The sequence below is a fragment of the Canis aureus genome, chromosome 33 (assembly GCF_053574225.1).
Source record: "Canis aureus isolate CA01 chromosome 33, VMU_Caureus_v.1.0, whole genome shotgun sequence".
Lineage (NCBI taxonomy): Eukaryota > Metazoa > Chordata > Mammalia > Carnivora > Canidae > Canis > Canis aureus.
The window spans coordinates 22,299,108-22,317,146 of record NC_135643.1 but is presented as its reverse complement, the minus strand read 5'-3'; the positions used below and the strand labels follow the sequence as shown (position 1 = coordinate 22,317,146).

Here is an 18,039-nt window from a genome sequence, read left to right as displayed (position 1 = left end):
CCTATGGGCGTGGCGCGGCGCCGGCGGCTGACGTCACAGCTGCGCCGGGTTCCCGCCCGGCCGGAGGGCGGGGCGCGGGCGGCGGGGGGGGGGGGGGCGGGGCGCGGACGGCGGACGGGGCGGGGCGGGGCGCGGGCGGCGGACGGGGCGGCGCCCCCGCGGCGTGCAGACGGCCTGCTGGGGACCCCCAGTGGTCAGCGGGAGTCACGGCTTCCCCGCGGCAGGAAAGCTCGCGGCCTCGGGGGACGTACGGGCCTCCGCTGTGGTGGCTCTTTCTCGGGTCACCAGGGCTCTTTTCTCCGGAGTCAGAGGGTAAGAGAGCAACGTCTTTAAAACCCAAGCAGGCCTCAGGTTTCGACGCCGAGTCGTCGGTGACTCCACAAAGACGGCTTCTGGCTGGAAGAGACCCGACGTGTGCTTGGCGACCCTAACCGGAAGGAGGGCGGGAGGAGAGCCCGGGCGCGGGGGGGGGGGGGGGGGCCGCCGCCGAGCCCCGCCTTTGGGGTCAGCCGCCGCGGCGCCTGCGAGCGGACACAGGAGGGGGCGCCGCAAGCCGAGGGCCTGCGCTGGGCCAACTCCCGTAGCTCACTTGCTGCTGCTTCCTGAGCCTCTCTCCCTCCAAGCCTAGTGAAAATAAACAATAAGGCTACATAATGCTAAGAATAAATAATAAAGGGCTCAGCCTAGGCTCCAGGAGTGTCTGGAGAACAGAGATGGGCCCAACGGGAATGTTTTTAAGATTTTTATTTATTCATGCATGAGCGATGCACAGAGAGGGAGGCAGAGACCCAGGCAGAGGGAGAAGCTGGCTCCACGCAGGGAGCCCGACGTGGGACTCGATCCCGGGACCCCGGGGTCACGCCCTGGACTGCAGGCGGCGCTAACCGCTGAGCCACCCAGGCGCCCCCGACAGGAATGTGTTTCCACAAAGTACCAAGTCACTCCTGGGTAGGGACTTCTCCTTTTGAGGAAGGACTGGGGGGGATGCAAGTTTGTTTCAAGGAGGGCTGGCGTCATGTTGCCTGTCACTGCTGACGTCTAAAGTGACAGCTCAGCCTCTAGTGGACACTAGGGCAAGGGCAGTCGGAGCGGGGACCGCCAGAGACCCTAAGGTTACAACTTTCTGAAGGTGGCGTCCTTAATGGCTAAGCCCAGGATGCTGTCCCCCAGACATAAGCAGAAGAGGAAAATGGTGGACAACAGAGGGAGCCAAGGAGGCGGTTGGTTTGTTCATTCATGCATCCTTCAAGTCTGCGTGGATTGAATGGTGGCTGTCCAAAATAGATGTCCATATTCAACCCCGGTCAACCTGTGGACATGACCTTATTTGGAAAAAGGACCTTTTTTTTTTTTAAGATTTTATTTATTTATTCATTCACAGAGAGAGAGGCAGAGACACAGGCAGAGGGAGAAGCAGGCCCCATGCAGGGAGCCCGACGCAGGACTCGATCCTGGGACTCCAGGATCACACCCTGAGCCGAAGGCAGGCGCTAAACCTCTGAGCCACCAAGGATTCCCCCCAAGCAAGCTTTTACTGAAGAAAGTATTCCACGGCTTAGAGAAAATTTGAAAACACTGCCTCAAGTTGGTGTAGCCTAGGAAACATGAAATTATGCTCTATAGAATGTGTTCTCTCCAGGGCTTTCTGCTCCTCAAGGTACAGCCAGTAGTTCACCAGGATCTGCATAGACTGAGGGAAGGACATAGAACTTTTCTCCTTCCTCCCGGATTCTGTCTTCCCTTTGACTGACATCCACTCCTCCAAAATATCTAATTTCTCCTCAGGAAAGAAGTCTTTGCTTCAGTAAAACTTACTTAACTAGAAGACATACTTGGATTATGTTATATTCTTACTTTTTAACCTTGACCTACAATAGTTCAGTTTTCACACTTGGCCTACCTAAATGTTTTCTCAGGATCCTACCCTGGTGAGACCCGTGGATTGCTTCACAGCAGTGCTAAGTGAGGCCAGGGACCAAGCAGGACATCCCGTTGGTGGCAGGCTCCTCCCCCCGTAGGCAGACACAAAAAAATAAGAAGCTACAGGGTAAAGTTGAAGACTTCTGTGGATTTGACCAGGCCACTTCCAGGCTTCTTCGGCCCCATATTTACCTGTTAGAATTAGACCATCTGTAAGTAACAGAAAGAAACTGAGAACCAGTGGCTTCAACAAGAGAGGATAGAGAGGATATTTTTATTTCTCTCTCCTAAGACGTCCAGGTAGTCGTCAGGCCAATCCAGCGTGACTCTGGACACTGAGGGACCGGGTTGCTTCTGTCTTGCAGCCATGCGGGGGGGACTTCTATCCCAGGGTCACCGCAAGTTTCAAAGTGGCTGCTCTCCAAAGTTCTTTTTGAAGCCATGCTTCCAAATGACTGCTCTCTCCAAAGGATAGACAAAGTGGGGAGTGGGGTGGGACAGGGGGAGGACGTGTCTTTTCACTTTAAAGACACTTCCCGGAAGTTGCAATTAGTACTTCTGCTTAAATTTCATTGGACAAAACTTAGCCACAAAAGAGCAGAGAAATGTAGTCCTTTTTCCCAGGTAGCCATGTGCCAACTTAAAATGAGGGCCTTTATTACTTACTGCCTTCCTCCTAGCTCTGCAACCTCCCTTGCCCTGTGCTCAGTGCTCATTCTGACGCCCTGAGCTCCGCTGCATGGTCCTGCTTCCACTGCCTCGAGCAGATAGATCAGCTCCTTCCGATTGAAAGCAGAAAGTCTTTTGCATGTTCTCTTCCTCTCTGGGTCACTCTTCCCCAGCCCCACAGCCCACCCTCCTTATCTATTTAATTCCTGTTTATCCTCCAGGAATTAGCCCGATCAACACTGCCAGTCCCAAACAGGGTCAAGTGTGCCTCTACCTGGGTCTCAGAGGAGCATATGTTTCTCATCTGTAGCACTGACCGCAGTTACATTTTGACATTTCCTTGTTTGGTTATTTGATTCCTGATTATCTCTTCCTTTAAACAGTAAGTCAGCTTGTCTATCGTTTACAGCTGTATCCCCGGTAGCCCCTGTATCCCTTGCTTAGTATCTGTATTTAGAAGATGCCCAATAAACATGAGTTATACCATTTAAATGTTGTGCTTCATGAACATTGTACAAATTTCTTTGAAAAAAATCTACTTATGATAAATACAACATATATGTCTCATTATAAACTTTTCCTTTCATCTGCCAAATAATAAAATCTAAAATTTTCCTTCTTCATAATCTAGAAAATCTGAATGGTTTTTTGGGGGGATGGGGGTTCTTATATTGACAAACTTAGGGGTGGGAGAGTAGGAGAGAAGGATTTGTTTCTATCTTTAAGTCTTCCCAATAGCTCCAGGGTCTGGATTTTTTTTCTTCCCAAATTTATGTGTAGCTAGCTTTACACTTTTGTATCGATCCATCCTGGAATATATTTCTTAAATACACTCTAATCAGAGTAGCAGCCTTGCTTTAATATTTGAGCCAATCTGACCTAATGCTAGTAATATAAATAATAGTTTCAGTCTTATAACTTGAGCAGTCCCCTATCAGCAGCTTTTTTGAAAAATATCCTGGTGTGTAATTCACCAGCACTCACTGTTTAGGGGTGGTGATGGAATTGGGACATGTTCAGAGAACCAGAATTGCACAATTCCCAGCACTAATCTGTCACTAGAATTGAGTCATATCCTTCTGTATCCTCTTTGTGGAGAAATAGCCATGAATAATAAAATAACTATAAGAGACAGAAAAAAAGAATCAAGAGCTGACTATACTTGCAGCGTTTTCCAATTGTGACCTACATGATTCCATTTTTATTTATTTTTTAAGATTTTATTTATTCATCACACACACACACACACACACACACACAGGCAGAGACACAGGCAGAGGGAGAAGCAGGCTCCAAGCAGGCAACCCAACTTGGGACTTGATCCCAGGTCTCCAGGATCACGCCCTGGGCTGAAGGTGGTGCTAAAACGCTGAGCCACCAGGGCTGCCCAGTTTTTAAATTGCCTTGAATTGTATGTTGTTCTTTTAATTTTTTTTTTTTTAAACTTTCTTAGAGAGAGTGCAGGAGAGGAGGGGAAGGGCACAGGGAGAGAGAATCTGAAGCAGGCTCCACATGCAGCACAGAGCCTGAAGCGGGACTCAATCCTAAGACCCTGAGATCATGACCTGAGACAAAATCAAAAGCCCAACACTTAACCAACTATACTACCTAGGCGCCCCAAATCATATGTTGTTCTTAATAACGATAAAATTAAAATAGCAGCTAATATTTATTGAGCACTTACTATATGCCAGGCAGAACCATCAACATAAAGCATTAGAGAACAGTTGGTTAATCTAATATTATTAACCAAATGCCCTAGAGCACCTTAAATTTGAAATTCATTGTGTATGGCAGTATACATATATATAAGTAGTACACAGAATCCTCTGCCCCTGAATTGGATGGCACAACTGTAAGATTCTAGCTTGACCTCTCTTCCTTCCATATCCAAATCTTGGCATGGATCATCATGGATACCCTTCCATCTCATTTGGGTTTCAAATTAGTAATTGAATTATCTGTCAGGGGGCAAAAAACTTTCTCTATCCTTCAAGATTCTTCTAGCCAGTCCAAGAATTAAATTGACATGAGACAGATTAATAGGAAAAAAAAAAAAACAATGCAGTTTAATTGCATGCATAAGAAGCCAAATAATAAAATTGAGACCCAAAGAAACGACCAAGGCAGACACTTTTATACTTTTTAGACAGAGAAACATAAATCTGTGAAGAACTGACAGAACAAAGGAAATTTGTGTTCAAGAGCTTCAATTAGTAAGGAGTTTTAAATAGAATTTGGGCTGGAGGCTGGAGTAGTAAATTAGTAGAAGTAACAGGGTTTGTGTAGATAGACTTCTTTGGCCCTGAATTCCCCAACTCTCACAAAATGGATGTCCCTCTACCTCCCAGTGTAGGGAGGGTACATTTCCCATGGGAGATTTATTTCCTGCTTTCTGGAGCCAAAGCCAGGAGGGATCAGACTGTTCTTGCACTGCCTGTTTCTTAAGTAACTTTAATTCAAAATAACAACTATGCCAAAGTAGCACCCTTGAGGGCAGCCTGCCCTGTGCCCCCATACTACCTCTTCAGGCTCTTAGAGATTCATTTCTTAGGTGTGTTTCCCCTACCAAAGGATAGTTAGGTCCGAATCTAATACTGTAGATAAGCAACCCACAGCCTGCAGGCTTCATGCAGCCCATCTGGTTTTGCGACACTGTCCGTAATATAACTTCAGGAGCAACAAGTAAGAATATTAATATTTACAAATGCTATCCCCCCATATATACATATTTATAAAATCTTCTCCATGTTTTTTCTTGTTTCCAGGCCTCTACATATTCTGTTCCCTCTGTCTGACACCACAGTCTCCTTTTTCCTGGCAAATTCTGAATTATTCACCAGATCTCAGCTTTCACAGCTCTCTAAATCCAAATTTTTAATGGATGCTCTTATTGTGTAGCATTTATCATGCTATATTATACAGGTACATTTATTTGTCTCTATTGCTCAATGAACTATAAGCTTTAGTAGCGAGGATCATGTCTTCTATTTACTTATTTTATTTTTTGCATAAAATGCAGGTAACATAAGTATCTGTTGAAGATGTATGCAAAAATACTATTTATCACAGCTCTGGCAATGACCAAGCAGGTATGTCTTTAACACTGCTTCATACCAGCTGTTAGTTGCCCAATTCTCAAACATAAACTGTACCACAGATTCTTTTGCTTTCTTTGCAAAAGCGACAGCTATTCAACCATGTGAATATAAACAGACCATCCAACTGCCCCCATCACAAAATAAACACTTCAGGATTCCTTGCCATCAAATGTATCTCCAATAAGTCGCAAGTTAGATCAATAAAATTATAGGAAACTATTTACTGTGAGAATTTATCTAAATATTTGAATACATTGGTCATGTTTCTTAAAGGCTCAACACTTGCAAGGGTTCCCTAATATCTGTAGAGTAAAAATCCATATATCTGAGGCAGGCATTCAAAGCTACCATGATCTTGCTCCTTTTTACCTTCCCAGCCCTTTCTTCCGATCTCATCACATTTTCTACATTCTAGGTAAATGGATTTGTTTTTCTCCATTTAAACCCAATATGTGCAATCTTTTGCATTAAAATGGTAATAACAGACCCTTAGAGAGTCTATTTTGTGCCTGTCCCTCTTCTAAGTGCTTTATCACAGCTCTGGCAATGACCAAGAAGGTATGTCTTTAACACTGTTAAGACACTTAATGTTAACTCACTTAATCCTTACAACAGCGCTATTTGGTAGATATCATTATGATCTTCATTTTAGACATGAGAAGCCCGAGGCATCTTGCAGAAGGTCAATTAGTACACAGCAAAGCCTTGATATGAGGTGACTAACCATGTGTCTCCTGCCATCTAGCAGGCTAGCCCAGGCTTGCTCAGACAGTGGCAAATTTCCAAGATAGAGAGAGAGCACGAAAGTCCTGTTGAGGTCTAGGCTCAAAATTGACAGTGTCATACCCACTGCATTCTACTAGGCAAAGCAAGTCACAAAGCCAGCTCATATTCCAAGAGAGGAGAAATATTCTGTTTATTGAAAGGAGAACAGCAAAGTTACATGTGGATACAGGGAAGGAAGGAAGGAATGGCAATCAGTTTGCAAGTATTCTACTACACATGGCCAAAACTAGCTGCCAAGAAGGGTGAGAGAGTCTTCAAATGGCAGCCATAAGCTCATGAGTAGGAAGAACAGATTCAGTGGGAACAAACTAGCGATCTGTAAAGATTTATTTTTTTTTTAATTTCAGATTTTTTTTATTTCTTCACATTTATTTATCAGGAGTGAGCAGAATAAAAAATATAATTGAGTCTCATCATTATGGAAATGGCTTTAAGAGAGACCTGGTCAGATGAATATTATTGCTTCTCATTTTCAACCGGTAATAGTTGCCATTGAGAAACAGCCAAGAGTCTGTCAAGAATGCTCAAGATAGGGACACCTGGGGGGCTCAGTTGATTAAGCATCCAACCATGATTTCAGCTCAGGTCATGATCTCAGGGTTGTGAGATTGAGCCCCATGCCCCATGTCCGGCTCCCCACTCAGCAGGGAGTCTGTTTGAGTTTCCCTCCCTCTGCTCTTTCCCCAGCTGTGTGCTCTCTTGGGTGCTCTCTCTCTCTCTCTCTCAAATAAATAAATAAATCTTTTAAAAAAAAGAATGCTAGAGATATGTTATATAATATATATATGTTATATAATACAAGGCCTGTTTACAGGGGAGATAATCTAGGAAATAATTTATGTGAACTTCTTAATTTCATCATACAAGACAAACACTAAAGCACCACCCATGCCTCTGAGAACATTGGACCATGCACGCTTGAAAAAAAGCTTTGGCTTCTTCATCATGAGCAACCTTCCTCCAGCAGTCAAGCATGCCTGTGTATGTGATGCCAGTTCCTTTGCATCCTGACTGCATCATCATATGGTGACAAACAGCGTCCAATGAATAGGAAGTCAACCCAGCAACTGCTGTGATGGATTATGCGATCATCCAGCTCATGAAGATGTGAGTATTCTTGGGAGCTGGATCCTAAGACACTCCCATTGCAGTGTCATAGACACGGAAGTAGGCAGCTGGGTAGATGGGAATCCCCTGCACAGACATATTAAAACCCTGGTACGGGTCCTTCATCCCATCAGACTTGTAGATCTTAACCAGCCAGTCACCAAGGCCTCTGAATTCCCTTTTAGCTCCAGCTTTGCCCACATCAGCTACCAGATAGGTACAGGCAAAATCAACAGGATACACAAAACACAAGGTTATGGCCCCAGTGGCACCTCCTCATGCCAGATTCCCTGCAAGTAGAACCAAAACTGTATTCCTCTGTCCATACCAGCCAGGAAGATCTGCTGGTGTTGATCTTTGAAGGCAAAGTTTAGAGCCTGGGTGGGAAAGGATCTGATGCCATTGGCTAGGTTACCATGCCAGAAAGACAGGACTCCCTGGTCCTTGGGGATGCGGACCATGCCATCTATAATGCCCATGTATTGCTTCTCTGCAGTGATTTGCTTGCTGGCATGCTGCACCTGCAGCAGCAACTTGACCCACTGGAAAGGTACAACCACAGTCTTGGAGATGGCCATGGCTTCTCCACCTGCCAGGAAGTCCTTGGTGAACACACAGCAGCACCTCTCATATCGAAATGAGAGAGGAGAGGACCCACAGGCAACTGTGGAGCAGTTTGTAAAGATTCCAACTGTCCCCTAATTCTAATCAAAATCACTATAGAGTATTTTTGGAGAACTTGACAATTTGATTCTAAAATTTATGCAGAAAAGCAAATGGCTTTTCTAGACAAGAAGAGCCAAGACAATGCTAAAGAAGAACCAGATGGGGACACTTATCCTTTCAGAAGTCAAGACCAATGGAGTGGACCGGAGACCAGAAACAAACTCATGCATATACGAAAGCTCAGTTCTAAATAGGAGCATGTGTTACATATTTGTGGACAACTAAAGACTGTGTGAAAGGCAAAACCAGATAAACTTTGGAAGGCAGCATCAAATATCTTCACACTATGGAAAAAAAAAGAAGGATCTCTTAGACAAGACCCCAAATCACCAAAGCAGGAGGACAGGAAGGCCACATTTTACCATACTAAAGAATTTGGGCCTCCTGTTTATCAAAAGGCACTATAAAGAGCATGACAAGACAAGCCAGTGTGGAAAGGAACAGGGGTAGGTCAATGAATGATTGGAATAGAGTGGCAAGGCAGAAATGATTCAAACTGGTCACGAGCCACAAACTGAGAGAGAATACTTAAAACATTAACAATCAATAAAAGATCATTATCTAGAATTTATGAAGAACTCCTCTAAAGAAAAAAAGGACAAAAGACATACCAATCATTTCAGAAAAGAGGAAATGTTTATGGTAAAAAAAAAAAAAAAGATGTAAAAGATGTCCAGTCTCATTCATAATTAAGACAAAAGAAATGGGAATCAAAATCACATGGCATTTTATGCCTCCCTGCTTTTGCAAATTTTAAAATAGCTGACAATGTCAAGTGTCTTCATAATGAAGATATTTAGCAACAGAAACACTCATACACTGCAAATGGGAGTACAATCCTGGTGGAAAACTGTTTGACAATACATAATAAAGTTGCGCACCACATATTCTATATCCCACAACTTCTCTCCTGGGTGTATGTGCTAGAGAGACTTTTACACATATAAGGAGATATATACACTATCCACAGAAACATTGTTCATAAAAGCCAAATCGGAAAAAAAAATGTCTAATTACACTGAAATGGATAAATAAAATGTGTCTTCAAACTTCGGGATTCTCTATCTAGTATTAAAAGTGAATGGATCAGCAGGGCGGACACTCCAAAACCGAGGTAAACAACACCACCAACAAGACCAAAGTCAGTCTTAGAAAAAAGAAGCTGCATGATTGCCGTTAAAGTGCAGGGTTTCGGGATTCAGGCGCGGGGGCTGTGCTGTACTCTGCGGCCACCCGCTGAGCTGGGACCTACGGATCCCAGAGTTCCCTCCCCTGTGTGGTTTGAGGTTAAATCTGACCAAAAGAGGAACTTAAAGGATCGTAGGGGCACAAGTGAAGAAGCAGCCTGTTTTATTGAAAGGCACGTACACGCAGATGCGGGGAGGACAGCCTCGGAGGTGCCAGGTTCGCTCTCCGCCGCGTCTCCCCTCCCGGGCTGCAGGGCCTCGGTCCCCCGGGCCTTGGCTCCCCCGGGCCGCCCCTCCCTAGCCCTGCTGGTGGCTGCCGTCCTTGCTCCTCTGGGTCGCTGCTGGCCCGTCCCCCAGTGCTTCAGGGGCCGCTAGTGGTTTCTCCTCCATCTCACAGCCCCTTCCAGATCTGCAGGGAAAGCCAGAAGATGCAATTTCTACAAACCCCCCCCTTAGGGGATCCCTGGGTGGCGCGGCGGTTTGGCGCCTGCCTTTGGCCCAGGGCGCGATCCTGGAGACCCGGGATCGAATCCCACGTCGGGCTCCCGGTGCATGGAGCCTGCTTCTCCCTCTGCCTGTGTCTCTGCCTCTCTCTCTCTCTGTGACTATCATAAATCAATCAATCAATCAACCCCCCCCCCCCTTAGCCCACATCACTAGAAAGATGAGCAAGGGAATATCTTGTTCAAAATTCCTCAAGTGGGGAGGAGAAAGGACAGCGTTAAGGACTTCTGAGGCACCGGAACGTTCTTTTACTTAAGTTGGGTGGCAGGTACAAAGTATCCATTCTATAAATATTCTTTAGGTTGCACGCAGTGGGATAAATGTTCCAGTGCAAAATGAAAAATGAAAACAAGGAAGGTGGGCGGGGGAATGGGTGAAATAAATAAAAGAGATTAGGAGGGCACTTACCCAGACTAGCACCGAGTAATGTACAGAATTGTTGGATCGCTATGTCGTGCACCTGAAGCTCATATGATACTGCATGTTAATTATATGTCAGTACAAAATATTTTTTTAAAAGTTAAAAATAAAAACATATAGCAAGCGATTTCAAACCAAAGAGTCCAAATCCTTAGGGAAAATTCATATGAAGTTAAATACAAAGGAGAAAAAGAATCTCATTGGCCAAAGGGAAGAGCAACGTCAGCGCCCCGGACTTGTTCCCTGTGCAGAGGGGGCAGAGCTGTCAGATAGAGACTGGAGAGCCTGATGGCTAGATGGCAGACTGCTCACTTCCCTGTGGGGGGGTGGGCGAGGGGTGATCCTGGCATCTGAACATTCATCTCTTCCCTTTTCTAACCAACCTCGCTTCTGGACCATCTCGTTCAGTCTCATGACTTGCAACACCAGCGAGGGGCTGCTGATTTACATTTCAGCCTGGGCCTTTCTCCTGAACTCCTGTTTTTCATATCCAAAGGCCTCCCCAGCATCTCACCCTGGGTGCTTAATTGGTATCTCAAAGGCAACTGTCCCAGACTGAGGTCCTGACCTCACCCGCATGAACCAGCCCCCTCCATTGCCCTATCCTAGCCCTGCACCTGCTCCTCCCTCCATTATTCCCCTGTCAATAAATGAAGATCCATCCTGACTGTTGCTTAGGTAAAAAACATGGTATCTTTCTTGACACTTCTCTCACTCTGTATGTGACCCCTTGGCAAATTCTGTTACTCTAGTTGCACTGGTCTCCCTACTTTCTCACTATCCCACCAGATCTCCTGCCTCAGAGCCTTTGCACTAATTGACCTTCGGCCTGGTACGCGTGGTCCTAAGACAACTGCCCAGTTGGTTGCTCTGCCTCATTCAGTCTTTACTCAAGTATCTTCTTAATTAGGCCTCCTTAAATCCCCTGATTCTAGTCACAAACCAACCTGCAACATCTTCTCTTTTTTCTTGCTTTATTTTTCTTTTTATCATTTATCATTATTTAATATAATGCATATCTGTCGTATTTAACTTGTTTTCTGTTATTACAGACACATAATAGGATTTAGGTCCCAAGAAGCTAGAGTTTTATATCTGTTTGATTCACTGCTGTAATCCCACAAGTAGAGCAGCATCTGGCACATAAGAGGTTCTCAATGAATACTTGCTGAATGAATGACAATCTGTCAGGCACTCTAAGTACTCCACATGGATTACCACATGACATTGTCACGATTCCCATGAATCATACCCATTTCGCAGATAAGAAAACTGAGGCTTTGGAGAGTTGAGTTGACTGGTCTTGCCCAAAGTCACACGGTGGTGCGTGGCAAAGCTGGGAAAATAAATCCCAGCAGCTTGACTTCTGAGTCCTCACCCTTAAACACAGAACTACCCTTTCCCAGACTGACACAGCAAGTCTAAGACACAGCCCTGAAGAGAAGGCTGAAAGTCAGGTGCCAGAGAGGGCAGATATAAACTTAAAAATCAGGAGCAGAATGAAAACAAGAGACAAAGCTAAATCCTCAGAATCAGATGCAATAGGGTGACAAGGGTGTGAGTCTGGTGTGGCCCAAGAGAGTGACAGACACTCTCAGGTGACTACAGCTCATCCTTAGAAGCTGGGGGAGATGTATTCTCTGTATGCATTAGGAAAATTCAAGATGCAGATAAAGAAAATTCAAGATCTTGGACTATAAGGAAATGACACGCTGAAGCACACAGACTGGGGCATCATATATTCACTCACTGGTTCATTCCCTAAACCCACCAATTCCCAACTGCCTTACCTTAGAGAAGAACATCACCACTCTAAGACTTGGGGCTTCTACTTGGTAAAATAAGAATGCTAATGGTCTCTACTCATGAGATCGTTCAAAGCCTAAGATAATGCATACAAGGTGTTTCATTCTTTTTTTAAAGATTTTATTTATTTACTCATGAAAGACACACAGAGAGAGGCAGAATCAGGCAGAGGGAGAAGCGGGTTCCTTGCAAGGGAGGCCAATGCAGGACTCGATCGCCAGACCCCAGGATCATGCACTGAGCCAAAGGCAGACACTCAGGACACTCCTGCTCCAAAGGCAGAAGCCACCCAGACGTCCTGTATATAAGGTGTTTCAAATAACACATGGCATGTAAACGAAAGCTTCTATGTGTATTACCCATCATCGTTGTTCTTTATCAGAATTATTGCCTCCTACTGGGCAGATTCCTTGTCTTAATGGTGTTGAATAGACAGCATGAACAAAATTTGCTCTCATGGAATATGCCTGCCATCAGTCTCCTGGCTATATGGGCCAAATCAAACTCCTGACAAAGAACTCCTGGGACAGCAAATGCTCTTTGCCCCCTTCAGCCTGCATGCACCCCACTTCTGCACAAAAAAGCAGACTCTGATGGTCACAAGCCAGAAGAACACGAGCACATTCTGTCCTACATGCCATGTCTGACCCTGCTTATGCCTGTCATCTCACCAGTGAGTGCTCTGGGACTTAGAAGTCTGTAAGATCATTAGAGGGGGGATCCAAGAAAGGAAAGCCAAACCTGGGTTCCAGAAGAAAGTATCTGTGAGTATTTCAAATAGACAGAGACAACCCAGGGAGCCTGTCTTTGAGACTACAATAAATTGCTACTGCCTAAGCATCCACTGTAAAGCCAGGTCGGGAAGGAGGAATGAAAAGAAAAGACATTTGAGGAAAGCTCTTTGGAAAATATTGCATGGAACCTCACTTAGAATTAAAATTCCATGAAAAGTTTTTACTGCTACATAATAGAGCATCTTTAATATAGCAAAATGCTACTAAATATGTGTATTGGAATATATCTATTTTCATTGAGAACTGATAAAATCCAAAATCATACTCTGTGATAAAGATAGAAAATCAGGCTTTGCAAATGGATTTTTAGGCTAGAAAATGAAATGGCCACCGGATGGCAGTAAAAGGTAAGAGATAAGGATAAGCAATGTGTTTTTATTAACCCTTAAAAGCCCTTAAAAGTGTTTTAAGATAGACAAAAACTTCAAGTGCCCAAATATAACATGTATGGCATTCTTAAAATTAGATATAGAAACAAAATCTTAACTATCAGAAATCTTTGACTATAATCTGTCTCAAGTAAAATGATGCTCAATTTTGGTTATGACAAAAAGATTAAAGATTCTGTGCCTCCTATACCTCTATCTTCAAATTTGAACCAATATTGTTACAAGTAAATTATAAGGTAATTAAAATTTTTAAGGGAATTCAAAAGCACAAGGCAAGCTTTCCAGCTGGGTTTCCCTTGAGCTCAACTCTTGATGCTCTTCCTCTGCCTTCATCCCATTTCCAATAAAAATCATTATCAAAATCCCCTTAGGCAGTTAAGCGGCCTTGACTGTCTAGCTCAAAATTGTCTCCATGCCACCTGGGTGGTTCCGTTAAGCCACTGGCTCTTGACTTCAATTGAGGTTATGACTTTAGGGTCCTAAGATCGAGCCCCCAAGGTGGGGCTCCATGCTGGCTGTTGAGCCTCCTTAAGATTTTCTCCCTTTGCCCCTACCCCTGCTCATGAGTGGGCTCTCTCTCTAGGGAAAAATAAATAAATAAATAAATAAATAAATAAATAAATAAATAAATAAATAAATTCTGTGGTGGCATATTCTCACATTCTGTGGTGGCATATTCTGGTGCCCTTCAGGGGCAGTGAATCAAAGATGAGCCTGGAAAAGTAGCAGGGAGGCTGGCAAGCCTTATTAAAAATTTAGATGTCAGGCAGCCCGGGTGGCTCAGCGGTAATTTAGATGTCATTCTGACGGCATTAAGAAGTCACTAAAACTTTTTAAACAGGAGTGATGTAGTCTGATTGCACTCAGAATGATTAGCTACCATGTGCAATGAATTGTCCACTCTGCAGCCAATCTTACCATTTCTTGGTTAAAAATCTCAAGTGCCTTCCAACAGCCCTTAGAGTAAAAAACCAAATTTTCACTTTTTTACAGGGCTCTTCTGGATCTGAGCCTGAAGGCTGACTTAACTAATCCACCTGACCCCTAAATGCTAGTCTTTTCCTTTTTCCTGGGCACCATTCAGCCTCTCCCAATTTTGGAGCATTCTTGCCCTGAGGTTCCTCCGCTTGCATTGGGCTTGGTGAATTCCTCAATCTTCTGGCTTCAGATTAAAGACCTCTGGGCTCCTCAGGAAGCTTTTCTCTGCACTCCCAGACTTTCCCTTTCCCTATAATGAGATCCCAGAAGCCCATCACACTCAATATTTGAATGATTACTCATTTAACGAATCTGTCCCCACGAGGCTGTAACCTGGACAGGGGCAGAGACTGTGAGGTCTCATTGTGGGGGTCTAACAAGTGAGCTGCCAATGGCAGCACAGAATAGCACAGAATAGACAGATAAAGCTCAATGAATGGATAAAAACAAATGTAAAAAAACAAAAACAAACACATGCCTCCTGGAAGCATGAATCCAGTTAAAAACTATTCTAACAATAGAGTTGAGATGAAAGGGTGGAGATGGAGAGGAAGGGAGCAGCTGCAAGAGCTATTTGGGATGTCTGATCGACAGGAAGCTAATTATATTTTATATACTCAACTAATTGCACTTTACCTGGTGGCTAGGTGTGTCCTCTGCCATAGATTTCTTCTTGCAGACCAGCACTACCATGAAATTCCATTTAGCTAATGCAGTGGGAGAATTATGACCCTAAAGAATTTATGAAGCTTGAACTACTCAAGACTGATGTATCTCCTTTATCCTTCTGATAAGTGCCACCCCATCCCCCAGGCAAGGCACCGGAGAAATCAAATACTAATTCCCCTACTTCAGAAAAGAATAGCAATTGAGACTTTGGATGAGGCCTGGATGCCTTTTAACTTGAGATACCATTTCCTTTCTCAATACCTCCCTTGAAATGTAATGTCTGCCTTCCAGAGATTTCCATGGGTTTAACGTAATTGGCCCATAATTGAAGAAGCCAGCATATCAGCAGCTCACAAGACTCAAATATCAAAAGATCCACTCCTGAGGAGTCCCATCTGTCCTTAAGCACAAACAGTATTGAAACAGGAATCCAGTCTTTACCTGTGACTCCAGGAAAGACACTGAGAAAATCTCATTTGTAACCCCCAGAAACATTACTCAGATGGGTACTGCTTCCAAATTCTCAAGCCTCCTCAAATTACTTTGCATGTTCTTTCTTAACATAATCTCCCAAAACTCTCTTTCCATTCCAAAGTTGGGCTCTTCTTCCCCCTGCCTGTTGGTGTCCCCTCCAGCCAGCAGGGCTTCACCTGCCTTGGTGTTCTTTCCCAATTATCTGCTCAGAAGCAGACCATCCTCTGGAGTTCAGGAGAGGGTAGGGAGCAGGAGCCAATAGTTTTCCTTTTTGGGTGTGGGCAGGAGAAAGGCTAGGCATACTCACATGTGATCATATTGTTCATAAAACTAAGTGTAGACTCCTTAAGCTTAGATGCTTTATATCACAAGGCCAAGTCAAACTCACAAATTCTACTTTAAACACTAAAAAACAATAATTTCAAATTTACAGCATTAATTTAATATTAAAATTAAATTTCTTTTCCTGAATCTAAGTTTCCACATCACATTTACTAGTACATGATGGCTTTAGTTTGTGATATATATATATATATATATATATATATATATATATATATATATATCACATCCTGTGCTAGGTGATGACTCAATTTTGCCACCACTATTCCCTATTCAAACTACTGTTCTGCAAAATAATTATTTCTGTATTGCACAAATGATGCTGCCTGGCCTTCACTTGACAAGAATGCTTCATTTACATATTAAGTCTACTTCTGGTTTTTCTCAGCCTATGGTGAGTAAAGTGGTACTATTGGGGGGGTCAACACAATTATGAAAAGGAAATAAATTGAGAGGTTGTCCTCAGTTAGAAGGTGATTAAGGGGATCCCAACTATGCAAATACTAATTTTTTAGATTAGCATCAAAATGAAAACATAATATTTTTCCATTTCTTATAGATTCTTATGATTCCTCAGAGGTCTTGACACTCCACTGGAAAAACATAGCTCCAAGGTATTGTTTGGTGACTGCCAGCCCCAATATTCATATAATCTCTCTCTTTCAGCCTTCTCTAGTATCACTTCCCTGTAGGGAAAGTAACCAGCTTTTATCCAGTTTTAGGAAGAAAGTCTATCCCAAAGGTTCCCAAAAAGTTCTAAAATTCCAGGTGGTCTCTCCCTCCTGTCTCTAAACCCAAAGCATTTATTAAACATAACAATTCGCAATTCATCATTGAAACCTTTTCTGTATATTGACTTACCCACTGTTATTATTTAACGAGTTGATGCCTGACCTCTACTAGATTGAATCTCCACTACCACTCCCAAAGACCAGTAACCAGAATCTTTTTTATTTTATTTATTTATCTTAGAGAGAGAGAGAGCTCATTAGTGGGAAAGGTGAGAGGAGGGCTAGATGGAGAGAATCTCAACTGGAGTTCAAATCTGAGCACGGAGCCTGAAGCTGGGTCTCGATCTCACAATGCTGACATCATGGCCTGAGCCAAAATCAAGAGTCAGAGGATTAACCTATTGAGCCACGTAGGCACCCCCAGAGTCTTGCTTTGAAATTTATTTGGATCCTCACACTGTCTAGAGACATAATATCCATGCTGATTGATAAGAACATTTGTCCTTTTTGTGCTCTCTTGAGGATACCCACACAGTCCTTCTCAGGTCCCCGTGTGATATGGCTCCATAATTCCTCTTGACTCCACCATTCATAGTCATGCACAGTGTGTCAATTTGGACCTTCTGAGAAGTCGATGCCAAAACAAGATGAGAGGTGCAAAAGATTTATTGGAGGAAATGTTGGCAGGGAAACAAGTCTTCAGCCCATGATAAAGGTCTGATGTCTGCAAAAGTGAGGGAACAAGGGATCAGAGGATTAGGCAGGAAGACCTCAGAGGGAAAGCCTCACTAACCAATGAGATGCCCCCACACCAAGTGTGAGCTGACTCTGGAACCTGCACTGTGATCAATAATTAGTTGGGAGCAGCTGGGGGACGTGTGGCCTAACATCCTTGTAGGGGTGGATCCAAGGGTACAACAGCTGAGCTGCCAGTTCACTATATCCCCCACTACAGATTCTCTTCAAGAGATGCTGGCATGGTGTGCCTCTGTAGCCACTACATAGAGCTTCACACAAATGAGCATAATTCAAAGTGCTTATGCTTCTAAGGATGTGTGCATATACACTCTTGCACAAATATCTCTGTCTTAAGCTTGATTGCAAATTATAAAATAAACCTCCATCTCAGAAATCATTAAACATGTGAGAGATTTGGACAAAGGAGAAATTAGAAGCCTCTGATAAGTGCTTAAGACCCCGTGGGGAGCCCAGTGCTGGACTCGATCCCAGGACCCCAGGATCACAACCTGAGCCAAAGGCAGACGCTCAACCACTGAGCCACCCAGGTTCCCAACAGGCACCTTCTTGCTGTATCCTCACATAGCAGAGAAAGCGAGCTAGTCTCTTCTAAGAACCCTAATCCCATCATGAGCTGCCCCCCCAATCTTGACCTCACCTAAACCTAATTACCTCCCAAAAGTCCCATTTCTGAATAC

General features: G+C 43.9%; 1 protein-coding gene, 1 long non-coding RNA gene and 1 pseudogene across 4 annotated transcripts in view; 1 reads left to right on the top strand and 2 right to left on the bottom strand.

The window, feature by feature from the left end:
* The first annotated feature begins 116 nt into the window (after positions 1 to 116).
* LOC144303747 (uncharacterized) overlaps positions 117 to 18,039 on the top strand; it is a 28,547-nt gene continuing 10,624 nt past the window's right edge. The window contains exons 1-2 of the long non-coding RNA XR_013370722.1: positions 117 to 312; positions 16,432 to 16,486. This is a non-coding gene — a long non-coding RNA (uncharacterized LOC144303747). The remainder of the gene's footprint in view (positions 313 to 16,431; positions 16,487 to 18,039) is intronic.
* On the bottom strand, positions 7,608 to 10,819 carry LOC144303922 (ADP/ATP translocase 2 pseudogene; annotated as a pseudogene).
* LOC144303746 (uncharacterized) overlaps positions 16,849 to 18,039 on the bottom strand; it is a 35,892-nt gene continuing 34,701 nt past the window's right edge. For all 3 annotated transcript variants that reach the window (XR_013370719.1, XR_013370716.1, XM_077882123.1), the window contains one exon: positions 16,849 to 17,327. The gene's annotated coding sequence lies outside the window, so the exon portion shown is untranslated. The remainder of the gene's footprint in view (positions 17,328 to 18,039) is intronic.